The following is a 14,374-nucleotide window of genomic DNA, read 5'->3' on the forward strand; positions in this document are numbered from 1 at the left end:
AGATATGTAGGTACGTGTGATAAATGAGTGAATAAGTAGCTGAATAGATGAGTAGGTGGTTAGGGGAAGGATGGATGGATAAATGATATGACGAGTGGGTAGATGAAAAGATGGATGGATGGATGGCTGGATGGATGAGAAGGGGGTGCTGAGGTGGACTGGAATAGCAGCGCCTTCAAGTGCTCTAGACAGGACAAGTGAGGAGATGGGGGATGTCAGCAATCTTCCATCAGGGGAATACTTACATCTGTTTTTAAGTGCCAGGTGAGCCTAATTTTTCCTAGCTCTGTAGGCCTAGTCCCTTTCACCAACAGCATCAGCTTGAGGACAGATCAGAGGCCATTGTCAGAGGCAGTGTGATGATGTGGCTCTCCACCTTGAAGCTCTGTGATGATGGTGCTTCAGCTATCTGTTCCTCAGTTTCTTCACCCATCAAATGAACTGTTGTTGTTATGAAGATTCCATGAGCTAATGAAAGAGAAAAGGTAATAGAAGCTATAATGAACATGCTGTGTCCTTGTGAAGGATGGATAGGCCTAAAGTTGAGTAGGACCCCAGATGCTGGCTGGCTATGGGACTGTGTCCAATATCAGGCTATGGCTGCTCCCACCCTTCATTTCCAAAATATGATCCTTTTCCAGCCCCTCCCCATCTCCCCTCCCACATCACCTTCCCATCCTACCTCAATTTGTTCTTCATCCTCTATGGTTCACAAACCTGGTTGCACATAGGAAAGTGGTTTTTTTTTTTGAGACAGAATCTTGCTCTGTCACCAGGCTGGAGTGCAGTGGCACAATCTCAGCTCACTGCAACCTCCATCTCCCAGGTTCAAGCAATTCCCCTGCCTCAGCCACCTGAGTAGCTGAGACTATAAGCATGCACCACCATGCTCGGCTAATTTTTTGTATTTAAGTAGAGATGGGGTTTCACCATGGCCAAGATGGTCTCGATCCCCTGACCTCATGATCTGCCCACCTTGGCCTCCCATGAGCCACCGCGCCTGGCCAGGAAACTTTTTAAAACAAATTTTGGGGCTCCACTCCAGACCCAATGAATCAGAGTCTCCTGGGGTGAGTTCCAAGAACATGTAACTTTTTATTGAGCTTCTTATGTGATTTAGGGTATGCAGTTCAGCTGCAGTATGGAAACCACTGCCTTACTTTGTCCCATTTAGTGAAGAGAGGAACTAGTTACCCAGAGTGCATCTTGCCTCCATCTAGAATCCTCCTGTATTCATTAATTCTCGTTCGTTTGTTCATCTCTTCAACAAACTTCCACTGGAGGCTTATGGTATGCAAGACATTTTGTTAGGCACTGGGGGAACACAGGAGGATAAAACTTTGCTTCACACGGTGACTCACGCCTGTAATCCCAGCACTCTGGGAGGCCAAGGTGGATGGATCACCTGAGGTCAGGAGTTTGAGACCAGCCTGGCCAACATGGTGAAACCCTGGCTCTATTAAAAATACAAATATTAGCTCCCTACTGGGGAGGCTGAGGAAAGAGAATCTCTTGAACTGGGAGGTGGAGGTTGCAGTGAGCTGAGATCACGTCACTGCACTCCAGCCTGGATGACAAGAGTGAGACTCCGTCTCAGAAAAAAACAACAAAAAAAAACCCAAAAAGAACAACTTTGCTACAGATCTTAGTGCCCAATTTGGTGTGTAGACAGACAAGCCAGCAGCAACCAAAGACAGAGTGCCATGATAAGGACAGAGAAGGTGCTGTGGGATACAGAGGGACTTAGGAGAAGGGGAAGGGTCACAGACTTCTTGACCCTGAAGGAGCAGACCGATACATCTAAGCTGGAACCTGAAGGTTAGCAGGAGTCAGCCAGGAGAAGAGATGGTGGGGAAGAGTGTTCCCAGCTGAGGGAACAGCATATGCAAAGTCCTGGAGCCTGGCCACACACTGCTCTGATTTTACTTATGTTTTACTGCAATTAATTCCATCCTTTATTGAAAGTATTTTGAGACTTGTCTGGTTGTTTCATGATGGATTAATCTTGTTCTAAAAGCATGCTGAGTCTGGGTATGGTGGCTTACATGGTAATCCCAGCACTTTGGGAGGCTGAGGCGGGCAGATCTCTTGAGGTCAGGAGTTTGAGACCAGCCTGGCCAACATGGTGAAACCCCATCTCTACTAAAAATATGAAAATTATCTGGATGTGGTGCCAGACGCCTGTAATCCCAGCTACTCGGGAGGCTGAGCCAGAGGAATCACTTGAACACAGGAGATGGAGGCTGCAGTAAGCCGAGGTTACACCACTGCACTCCAACCTGGGCAACAGAGGGAAACTTGTCTAAAAAAAAAAGAACAAAAAAGCATGCTGAGATGCTTAAGTGAAGGAATTGTGCCTGCCATTTTTCCTGACTCATATGCCTATAGCATAAGGATGGGTCAACAGCAAGGAAAGAAATTGAGTTTCATTTAAGCCCCTTTTATGTAATGGGCAAGATGCTGGCGATTTGTTATGTTTTCTCCCTTTGAAGCCTTGCAATAACCCATCCAAATAGGAAGTATTATCTCCATTTTATGGAGAAATTGAGATTCAGAGTTATTAAGTTGAGTTTCCCTGCATCTCCCAGCAAATAGGTGATTAAATCTAGTCTGACACCAAATCTTCATTCCTTCAGCTATCATGTCATAATAGCGTTCAAGGGGGCTGGATAGCATAGTGGTTAGCAGCTCAAGTCAGGCTGCCTGGGTTCAGACTACCACCTACTAGCTGTGTGACCTCAAGTAAATGACTCAAATTTTTTTTTTTTTTTTTTTTGAGACGGAGTCTTGCTCCGTTGCCCAGGCTGGAATGCAATGGCACGATCTTGGCGCACTGCAACCTCCATCTTCTGCCTCAGCCTCCAGAGTAGCTGGTATTATAGGTGCCCACCACCATGCCTGGCTAATTTTTTGTAGTTTTAGTAAAGACAGGATTTCACCATGTTCGCCAGGCTAGTCTTAAACTCCTGACCTCAAGTGATACTCCCGCCTTGGCCTCCCAAAGTGCTGGGATTACAGGCGTGAGCCACCGTGGCCGGCTGACTCAATCTTTTTTGCCTCAATTTCTTCATTGTCAAATGGGGCTGATGATAATAGCATTTGCTTCATGGGGTTGTTGTGAGAAATAAATAAAGTCAATATGTGTAAAGTGCTGAGTGTTGAGCCCATAGAAAGTGCTATGTGAATCTGAACTATTCTTATTATGCCTATAGAGTGTGCACCTACTACATGCAAAGGACTGGATGCTTACTAGGTGCTAGCATCATTTTGGCTGTTGTAGAAGCAACAGAGATGAATGAGGAATAGGTAACTGCTCCCAGGATGCAACTGTCTGGTTGGAGAGTTAGGACAAGGCTTTGTTGCAAGTCTTCTGGGGCCCTGGGATGCTGGGGTCTCCTCTTGGGGGTGCTGGTTCATATATGTGAGTCTGTTTGGCTCCTTCACAGAGGAGGAGGCAGATGAGAGGCATAGAAAGGGAGGGGACAGGCCTATCCTCATCAGAGACCTGGGAGATGGCTCTAGCTCTGGGCCTGAGTGGCTATTTGTGACTTTACTCAAGTCCTTCTCCTGCTGCTTCTCCATCTCCTCTTTTTTTTTTTTTCTTTTTGAGACAGAGTCTCAGTGTTACCCAGGGGCACGATCTCTGCTCACTGCTGCAACCTCCACTTGCTGGGTTCAAGCAGTTCTCGTGTCTCAGCCTCCCAAGTAGCTGGTATTACAGGCGCGTGCCACCACACCTGACAAATTTTTGTAGTTTTGGTAGAGATGGGTTTCACCACGTTGGCCAGGCTGGACTCCTGGCCTCATGTGATCCGCCCACCTCAGCCTCCCAAAGTGCTGGGATTACAGGTGTGAGCCACTGCACCTGGCCTCCATTTCCTCTTTTGAGAAACGGAGGTATGACGACCACCTGGCTCGGTGGTTGTCACACAGTATTCCCTGGGTCCTAAGAGTGAGGAAAGATGCTGCAGGTTCACTTTGAGGATGATGGGGGAGGGGCGTGTTCAAACGGCTAGGGCTTAGCCTCCTCTAACCCTTCAACCTCTGTTTCCATCAGAGACACTTCTTTTTGACTTTTGTAGATTTCTTTTCATTTTATTTTATTTTAGAGACAGGGTCTTGCTATGTTGCCCAGGCTAGCCTCAAACTCCTGGGCTCAAGCAATCCTCCCGCCTCAGCCTCCCAGTCCCTGGGATGGTTCAAAAATATCGGGAAAATCAGAAGACCACATCAGTGTGTTTTAAACTGCAATCTTAACCCAGGGATAGATCAAGCAATTTGTTGGGATTGTATTAGTTCAGGCAATCTAGCTCATGTAACAAGCAAATGAAAACTTTAGGTTAGAAGTTTGCTGACTTCTGTGGCATGGTTATCCAGGGACCCCTTAAGTCACCCTAGCCGAGAGAGACACTTGCACTTCTACTCACATCCCATTGGTGAGAACTAGTCACATGGCCCTTGCCCAATGCAAAGGGGTCTGGAAGATGTCCCTAGCTGGGCGGGACTTCCTCTAAGTCTGGAAAGGGGAGCATGGATTTGTTGGTACATAGTTGATCATCTCTGCAATAGGGTCATGCTCACACACACATCAAATATGTATAACAAGTGTAAATATACAATTTACAAAATTATCTTTATTGTTTTTGTTTGGTTTTGTTTTGTTGTCGTTTTTGAAACAGGGTCTTGCTTTGTCACGTGGGCTAGAGTGAGCCACAATCATGGCTCCCTGTAGCCTCAACCTCCTGAGCTCAAGCAATCCTTCCACCTAAGCCTCCCAAGTAGCTGGGACCACAGGTGCATGCCACCATGCCCAGCTAATTTTTTAATTTTTTTTATAGAGACATGTCTTGCTATGTTGCACAGGCTGGTCTCCTACTCCTGTCCTCAAGCAATCTTCCTGCATCAGCCTCCCAAAACGCTGGGATTACAGGCGTGAGCCGCTGTACCTGGCCTTTACAATTTTTTTAGATGAAATATTTCAATTAAAAACTGCATAGATAGATACAGGGATAGCAATAAAGCAAATGTGACAGAATGCAACCAGTTGGTGAATTCAGGTGAAAGGATACATCAGTGCTCACTATACTAGTCTTTCAAAGTTTAAAGTTTGACATTTTTCAAAGTAAAATAATGGAGAAAATGAAAATCTTAAAATTTGCTAGACCTGGGCTGGGTGTGGTGGCTCACGCCTCTAATCCCAGCACTTTGGGAGGCTGAGGTGGGAGGATCGCTGAGGTTGGGAGTTCAAGACCAGCCTGACTAACATGGAGAAACCTCATCTCTACTAAAAATACAAAATTAGCCGGGTATGGTGGTGCATGCCTGTAATCCCAGCTACTCTGGAGGCTGAGGCTGGAGAATTGCTTGAACCTGAGAGGCAGAGGTTGCAGTGAGCTGAGATCATACCATTGCATTCCAGCCTGGGCAACAAGAGTGAAGCTCAGTCTCAAAAAAAAAAAAAAAAAAAAAGGCCAGGCACAGCGCTCATACCTGTAATTTCAGCACTTTGGGAGGCTGAGGTGGCAGATGATCACAAGGTTAGGAGACTGAGACCATTCTGGCTAACACGGTGAAACCCTGTCTCTACTAAAAATACAAAAAATTAGCCAGGCATGGTGGCTTGTGCCTGTAGTCCCAGCTACTCAGAAGGCTGAGGCAGGAGAATCACTTGAACCTGGGAGGCGGAGGTTGCAATGAGCCAAGCAAGATCACGCCACTGCACTCCAGTCTGGGCAACAAAAGCAAAATTCCATCTCAAAAAAAAAAAAAAAAAAAAAAAAAAAACAGAAAAAACAATGAGATATAATTAGAGTAAGATTTGGCCAGGCGCAGTGACTCATGCCTGAATCCCAGCATGTTGCGGGGCTGAGATGGGTGAATCACTTGAGCCCAGGCATTAAAAACCAGCCTGGGCAACACGACAAAAACCCGTCTCTACAAAAAAATGCAAAAATTAGCTGGGCATGGTGGTACACGCCTGTAGTCCCAGATACTCAGGAGGCTGAGGTTGCAGTGGGCCGAGATTGCAACACCACACTCCAGCCGGGGTGATAGAGGATAATCCTAGTGCTTTGGGAGGTCAAGGCAGAAAGATCACCACCACACCTGGCCTTAAATATTTTTACTGAACTATAACATTCAAAACAGAAAAAGGCACAAATCATCAATGTATCACTTTATGAAATTTTACATTTTACCAAAAGAATGAAATAAAATTGAAAATATCATAGAACATTTCACGTAGTAAGAGTAAAATACGTATGTCTTCGAAACTTTTGTTTTATTTATATATGTTTATGGGTTTGTGCTTGTGGTTATGCTAATAGCCAGGTAGAATTTATGGAGTACTTACTAGGGCTTTACACATATTAATTCTTAATTCTTAAAATGTCCCTGTGGGTGGGGCACAGTGGTACACACATGTAATCCCAGCTCATCAGGAGGCTGAGGTGGGCAGATCACTTGAGGTCAGGAGCTCAAGACCAGCCTGCCAACATGGTGAAATCCCACCTTTACAAAAAAAAAAAAAAAAAAAGCAAAAATTAGCTGGGCATGGTGGTGCACACCTGTAATCCCAGCTACTCAGGAGCTAAGGCAGGAGAATCTCTTGAACCTGGGAGGTGGAGATCGCAGTGAGCCAAGATCATGCCACTGTACTCCAGCCTGGGCAACAGAGTGAGACCCTGTCTCAAAAACAAACAAAAAACCCAGCATACTTTTTATTAGGTGAACCCACAAAGTACAGGGGCCGATTTTAGTTAGTCCACAGACAAGACAAGCACTTTTAAATCTTTGTGCATTTATTGTAAACTAGAAAAATTTACAAATAGCCTATTAAGGCATTAATAGAAAACATCCCTTAAAAAATAATGTATGTCTTCAAAAGAAAAGAAAATATCAAGTAAACAATTATAGATAAATGAAGTACAGGTAACAGGCAGATGTGATCACAATTGGATGAAGAGGGGCTGGGCGAGGTGGCTCATGCCTGTAACCCCAGCACTTTGGGAGGCTGAGGCAGGTGGATCACAAGCTCAGGAGTTCAAGACCAGCCTGACCAACATGGTGAAACCCTGCCTCTACTAAAAATGCAAAAATTAGCCAGGCATGGTGGCACATGCCTATAATCCCAGTTACTCAGGAGGCTGAGGCAGGAGAATCACTTGAGCCCAGGAGGTGGAGGTTGCAGTGAGCTAAGATCACGCCATTGTACTTCTGCCTGGGTGACAGAGTGAGACTCTGTCTCAAAAAAAAAAAAAATTGGATGAAGAGGAATACAAATGTCTAGGACTTGGGGGCCACACACTGAACCTGGCATCAGAAGGCCCAGATCTGGGACTTGGCTAATTTGTTTTCTAGTGCTAGGTTATTTCATCCTTGTATAATACCATAGGCTAAGCACTATTCTAAGCACTTTATAAAAATTAACTCCTCAGCCAGACATTTTGGCTTACACGTAAATCCCAACACTTTGGAAGGCTGAGGCAAGAGGATCACTTAAGGCTAGGAGTTCAAGACAAGCCTGGGCAACAAAGTGAGACCCTGCCTCTCCATAAAAAAATAAATAAATAACTCTTTTAATCCTACAGCTATCTATTGAGGTAGATACTGTCATCATACCCATTTCTCAGGAGAGAAAACAAAGTCTCAGAGAGATTAAATAGCTTATTCAGAACCACACAGGCCATGAGAGGCAGCGCTAGAATTTAACACCAAGGATTGTATTAGAAATGGCAATACTAGCTGATCAACCCAAAACTCGAGAAGAGAGTTTATCTCCTTCATGCAGTTACCCAGGGTCCCCACTCCTTCCCCTCAATGTGGAAGAGAATGAGCTTTTTTTTTTTTTTGAGATATAAGTGTGTGTGTGTGTGTGTGTGTGTGTGTGTGTGCGTGCGTATGTTTTGAGACAGGGTTTCGCTCTGGCCCAGGCTAGAGTACAGTGGTGCGATCATGGCTCACTGCAACCTCTGCCTCCTGGATTCAAGCGGTTCTCGTGCCTCAGTTTCCGATTGTGTCACCATGCCTGCCTAATTTTTGTATTTTCAGTAGAGATGGGGTTTTACCATGTTGGTCAGGCTGGTCTCGAATTCATGACCTCAAGTGATCCACCCATCTTGGCCTCCCAAAATGCTGAGATTACAAGCATTAGCCACTGTGCCCAGCCAGGAAGATGGATTTTATTTGAACACTGGGCCCTACTGGGATCAGCAGAATTTTCTGTATTATTCTGGGATCCACATCCTTCTCTGAAAATGGGTTTAATAATGCTAGTTCTGTTTATCCCTCAGGGTAGCTCTGCTGCTCAAGGGGATAGAGGCAACAGTGTCCTGCAAACTGCAAAGAATTTCTTGAATGTAAAATGTTAGTACGTATTGTTAAGATGTTGATCAAAGCTGTGTTATCGTGTTACAGTGCGGATGAATTGAAACAGTGCATGGGAAGTCTTTGGTTCACATACAAAGTCAGCTGTGAATAATCGCAGTAATAGTAATGTGGTTACGCAATTGAAAATATTGATTTATCTGGCCGGGCTCAGTGGTTCATGCCTGTTATACCAGTACATTGGGAGGCTGAGACAGGTGGATCACCTGAGGTCAGGCATTCGAGACCAGCCTGACCAACACGGAGAAACCCTGTCTCTACTAAAAATACAAAATCAACCGGGTGTGGTGGTGTATGCATGTCATCCCAGCTACTCTGGAGGCTGAGGCAGAAGAATCCCTTAAACCCAGGAGGCAGAGGTTGTGGTGAACCAAGATTGCATAATTGCACTCCAGCCTGGGCAATAATAGCAAAACTTCATATAAAAAAAGAAAATATTGATTTATTGATTTATCTCCAGATTGGGATATAGTTATATAGGACCTTTCTTACTAGCAGTGAACACATTACATCTGTAACTGAAAAATCAAGAAGTCTGATTTCTTGAGCAGTCAGTATAATCATGATTTTAAAATACAATCAAGAGGAAAGCACCAGTGGGGAAAACCCCAGCTAAAATAGTTGCCAGTGGTCGCCTCTGGGTGCCAGTAATCAGATCTGGGAGAGTGGGTGGGCAGCTGCTGCTGTTATAATCCTTGTAGGATTTGACTTTTTCAACTGTGTACATATACAGCTTGGATTAAAAAAGAAACAAGGATTAAGTGGGCGTGGTGGCATTTACCTGTAGTCTCAGCTACTAGAGAGGCTGAGGTGGACAGATTGCTTGAGCTCATGCATTGGAAGCTGCAGTGAGCTGTGACTGTGCCACTGCACTCCAGCCTGGGTGACAGCGTGAGACCCCCCATCTCTATAAAAAAATTAAAATCAGGCCAGCTGCTGTGGAGGAAGCATCTAGGATCACTTGGGCCCAGGAGTTGCAGCCTGCAGTGAGCTATGACTGTGCCACTGCACTCCAGCATAGGTGACATAGTGAGCCCCCAGCTCTATATAAAAAAAAGGGGGGGGCCGGGCGCGGTGGCTCATACCTGTAATCCCAGCACTTTGGAAGGCCGAGGCAGGCGGATCACGAGATCAAGAGATCGAGACCATCCTGGCCAACATGGTGAAACCCCGTCTCTGTTAAAAATACAAAAATTAGCTGGGCATGGTGGTGTGTGCCTGTAGTCCCAGCTACTCGGGAGGCTGAGGCAGGAGAATTGCTTGAACACAGGAGGCAGAGGTTGCAGTGAGCTGAGATTGTGCCACTGCACTCCAGCCTGGCGCCTGGCAACAGAGTGAGACTCTGTCTAAAAAATAAATAAATAAATAAAAAGGGTCAGCCACAGTGGCTCATGCCTGTGATCCTGGCATTTTGGGAGGCTGAGGTAGGGGAACTGCTTGAGCCTGGAAGGTCAAAGCTGTAGCGAACACACATCACGCCACTGCACTCCAGCTTGGACGATAGTGAGACCCTGTCTCAAAAAAAGAAAAAGAAAAACGAAAATTTAAAAGCAAAGGGAATAATTAAACACTATTCCTTTTTTTTTTTTTGAGACAGAGTCTCATATTGTCACCTGGGCTGGAGTGCAGTAGTGTGATTTCGGTTTGCTGCAACCTCCGCCCCCCAGGTTCAAGCAATTCTTACCTCAGCCTCCCATGTAGCTGGGAGTATAAGCACCTGCCACCATGTCTGGCTAACTTTTTTGTAATTTTGGTAGAGATGTGGTTTCACTGTGTTGACCAGGCTGGTCTCGAACTCCTGACTTGGTGATTTGCCCGCCGCGGCCTCCCAAAGTGCTGGGATTACAGGCATGAGCCACCTCGCCTGGCCAAACATTATTTCAATCAACCTCAAATGTACCTGGAAACAGTTGGGTTGGGAAGTAATGAATGGGCAGAGTTAGAGAAATCAGGGTACAGCCACGTTTCACATCCCAGCTGGAACTCCTCCAACACCTTTGGATCGCCCTTCAAATACAACCTAAGCTCTTTTCTTCTCTTTTTTGAGACAGAGCCTCACTCTGTCACCCAGGCTGGAGTACAGTGGCATGATCTTTGCTCACTGCAACCTCCGCCTCCTGAGAAGCTGGGATTATAGGCGTGTGTCACCAACCTGGCTAATTTTTGTATTTTTAGTAGAGCCAGGGTTTCACCATGTTGCCAGGCTGGTCTTGAACTCCTGATCTCAAGTGTTCCGCCCACCTTGGCCTCCCGTGAGCCACTGCACCCAGCCGTGAGCTCTTTTCTTTCACCGAAATGCCCCCACAGGCTCCGACTCTCATCTTTCTCCCTTTTGCTTACTGCAGGCAGCCATACTGGCCTTTTGACAATCCTTCAATCACACCAAGCACATTCCTGCCACTGGGACTTCGTATCTGCCAGGAATTCCCTCTTCCAGGAATGCCTTCTCCCAGATCTTCACATAGCTGATTTCTTCTCATCGTTGGGGCCTTAGTTCAAATGTCCTTCACCCAGAGCAGCCTACCTTGAGCACCCAAATCGAAGCCTGCCCCACCTCCATCCCTCACTAGCAATTCCATTATCCTCTACAGCACTGAAATTACACATTCCTGATCTGTTTATCACCTGTCTCCTTCACAGGAGGTCCATGCCAGCAGGGAGTTAGGCTGTCTTGTCCCTGCTGTATCCCCAGCACATATAACAGTGCTTGGCACACAGTAGGCGCTCTGTAAATATTTGTGGAATGAGCAAATACAGATGAGGACAGCTGAGTCAGCAGGGTGAGCAGCTGGTCAGGCCAGGGGTGGAGGGAGGAAACGGCAGCCTCTGCCTGGGCCTTGCCCTGGGTAAATAGGCCTCCTTCTGCCCAGACAGTCACTATTTGACAACTGTCTGCCATGGACCTGGCTGAGCCTGGGCTGCCAAACTGCCAACAAATTCCCTGGGACAAGCAGTGGAGGCAGCCGTACCTCCAGGAGAGTTCTGAAGGAGCAGGTCAGAAAGTTGTCCAAACAGACATGAGGAAGGGTGGGGAAGGTGAGGAGACAGGGAGAGAGCAGGGCGCCCTGTCTTGGGCAGAGCCAGAGAAGCTGGAGGGAGGCCTGGGTGCTCCCCGGGCAGCTTCCCAGGTGAACTCAGCTGCCTACAGGGTTCAGCGCTGGGAGCAAGGAGACCCAGGCTGTGGTTCCAGCTCTAGTCTTGACATGCACAGGGTCTCTGCCATCTGTAGGTCTTAGCTTCCTCACTTATAAGTTAAGAGGCTATGGCAGATTAGTGGCTTTCAAACAGTTTTTTAAAAGGCACTGAAGGGCTAGGTGTGGTGGCTCAAGCCTGTAATTCCAACACTTTGGGAAGCCAAGATGGGCAGATTATCAGAGGTCAGGAGTTCAAAACTAGGTTGGCCAACATGGTGAAACCCCATCACTGCTAAAAATACAAAAATTAGCAGGGCAGGGTGGTACGTGCCTGTAATCCCAGCTACTCCGGTGGCTGAGGCATAAGAATTGCTTGAACCCAGGAGGCAGGAGTTGCAGTGAGCTGAGATCGCGTCACTGCACTCCCGCCTGGGCAACAGAGCAAGACTCCATCTCAAAAAGAAAAAAAAGGCAGTGAAGGCTTCCTTCAAACATAATTTTCCCCAGCAGCCACTTCACACGAATGACACATGGAGGTGCCTGGGTGAAACCAGGGGCACAGTCATGGAGGCTGCCCACCCTGGAGCCCCAGGGTGAAAACCATCCAGCTTCCTGGTTTCAGAGTTTCTTCAGCCTGGTTGGGTAGAAGGGGATGTAGCAAGAAGCATCTAGAATCTGGTAATCAAATGCAGACACAGATTCAAGCCCCACTGCATGATCTGGTGCAATTTACCCCACTTTTCTGAGGCTTCTTACCCCCTCTCTCTAAACCTGGAATCCTAAAGTATCTGTCCTTTGTGGGGTTTTCCTAATACGTCCTGCACAAAACTTGCCATCTAGTAAACTCTCGATAAGAACAGCAAAAACTCCATGTTTTTTATTTCATAGCAGAAATGACCTGGAATAGAAACCTAGAGACAGTTTTTGATCTTCTTTGAGATGGGAATGTATTTAACCACTCTGAACCTCAGTTTCCTCCTCTTTTAAACATGGTCAAGGGTTTAAAGGAGACCAGAGGTGAAGATCCATGCCACCTAGGTGTTTTTGTGTTTTTGTTTTTGTTTTTGAGATGGAGTCTCCATCGGTCGCCCAGGCTGGTTTGCAGTGGTGCCATCTCTATTTTAAGATTAAATTTAAAAAAAAACTAGGGGTCAGGCACGGTGGCTCATGCCTGTAATCCCAGCACTTTGGGAGGCTGAGGCAGGCGGATCATGAGATCAGGAGTTCAAGACCAGCTTTGCCAACATGGTGAAAGCCCATCTCTACTAAAAATGCAAAAATTAGCCAGGCATGGCGGCACCTGCCTGTAGTCCCAGCTACTCAGGAGGCTGAGGCAGAAGAATCTCTTGAACCCAGGAGGTGGAGGTTGCAGTGAGCCAAGATCATGCCACTGCACTCCAGCCTGGATGACAGAGCAAAACCCTGTCAAAAAAAAAAAAAAAAAAAAAAAAATCCCAACTTTCACCTCCTTAAAAAAAATTGAAGGCTCTAGCAACACTGATACCCCATGAAGCAGCAATCTCCGGGAGCTACTTTAGATACGCAGCTTCCTCTGATTTGCCATAGTCTCCACTATGCCTTAGTGTCCCCACACTGAAACTTATTAATGAACATAAATCAATAGTTTGCTGCATAGCTCTTCTTACGGGAACGGGAACTTTGCTCATACCCTATCTGTTCCACTTATTTCAGTTACTTCTCTGGGTATTGAGGGCGATTGAATTTGGGATCCCTGATCACTGAGACCAAAGTGAAGTTCATTTATTTGCACGAGCAATCTTTCTGTTTCATAGATTTACCATGTTTTTAAGCAACTACAAGAAAAGTGTAAATTATGTCTGTGGCTCACGTTCTACTTCGATTGGCCGGCACTGGCCGAGTCCCTTGGATTCCACAGCATCGTACAAGTTTGCTGCTAACTCATTCTGCCTCCATTTTCCATTCTTGCATAGACCAAATGCAGTCAAATCTCTTGGGTTGGTGTCTTCTCCCCACCTCACAATTACCTTTGGTGTCTCCACCTGTCTGTCCAGAGGATCCAGACTCCAGAACTCCAGGCATGTCTTCTAGAATTCTCCAAATGGGAAATCTCACTCCCAGCCCCCAGCTGGCAGCCATTCTGTTTTCTTTATCAGATATTCACATAAAACAATACTCAATTTGAAACTTAAGTACACATCGAATTCTTCAGTCTCCAACCTCAAATCCAGTGATTTGTGGGGTGAAGTTGGTGGGAGAGGCTTTTTTTCTCTTCTCCAGGGAGAGTCATATAGTTTTTCTGGAGATAAGCCGGACTGAGTTTGGGGGAAGAACGCAGGTCCGTCTACAGTGAAGGTTCTGACTTTGTTTTGGGAGGAGATGATGTCATGGCTCCTCTGGGGAGATGAGATGAGAAAATCTTGAACACCTAGGGGGCCAGGAGGAAAAGGAATCTTGGCAGTGACAAAGACGCCTTCAAATGAGGGGCTAATACAGTAGTGGCTGAGAATTTGTGCTGCAGTCAGGAGGGCTTTGGTTAGAGCTACAAACACAGTATGACCTTGGACAGGTGACTTTACCTCTCTGACCCTCAGTCTCCTCATCTGTAAAATGAGGATAGGAATGGGCCAGTCTCAGTGGCTCATGCCTGTAATCTCAGCACTTTGGGAGACCGAGGCAGGCCGATCACCTGAAGTCGAGAGCTCGAGACCAGCCTGACCAACGTGGAGAAATTCCATCTCTACTAAAAATACAAAATTAGCTGGGCGTGGTGGTGCATGCCTGTAATCCCAGCTACTCAGGAGGCTGAGGCAGGAGAATCGCTTGAACTCAGGAGGTGGAGACTGCGGTGAGCCAAGATCGGGCCATTGCACTCC

General features: G+C 46.4%; 1 protein-coding gene and 1 long non-coding RNA gene across 4 annotated transcripts in view; one reads left to right on the forward strand and one right to left on the reverse strand.

The window, feature by feature from the left end:
• The window catches only part of LOC135276971 (uncharacterized), a 37,812-nt gene that overhangs the window by 5,748 nt on the left and 17,690 nt on the right, over positions 1 to 14,374 (reverse strand). The window contains exon 2 of the long non-coding RNA XR_010344548.1: positions 246 to 468. This is a non-coding gene — a long non-coding RNA (uncharacterized LOC135276971). The remainder of the gene's footprint in view (positions 1 to 245; positions 469 to 14,374) is intronic.
• The window catches only part of HNF4A (hepatocyte nuclear factor 4 alpha), a 74,018-nt gene that overhangs the window by 5,258 nt on the left and 54,386 nt on the right, over positions 1 to 14,374 (forward strand). The window lies entirely within an intron of this gene.

This window comes from Aotus nancymaae, unplaced genomic scaffold, assembly GCF_030222135.1.
Source record: "Aotus nancymaae isolate 86718 unplaced genomic scaffold, 86718_ANA_hifiasm-v0.15.2.pri h1tg000029l, whole genome shotgun sequence".
Classification (NCBI taxonomy): Eukaryota; Metazoa; Chordata; class Mammalia; order Primates; family Aotidae; genus Aotus; species Aotus nancymaae.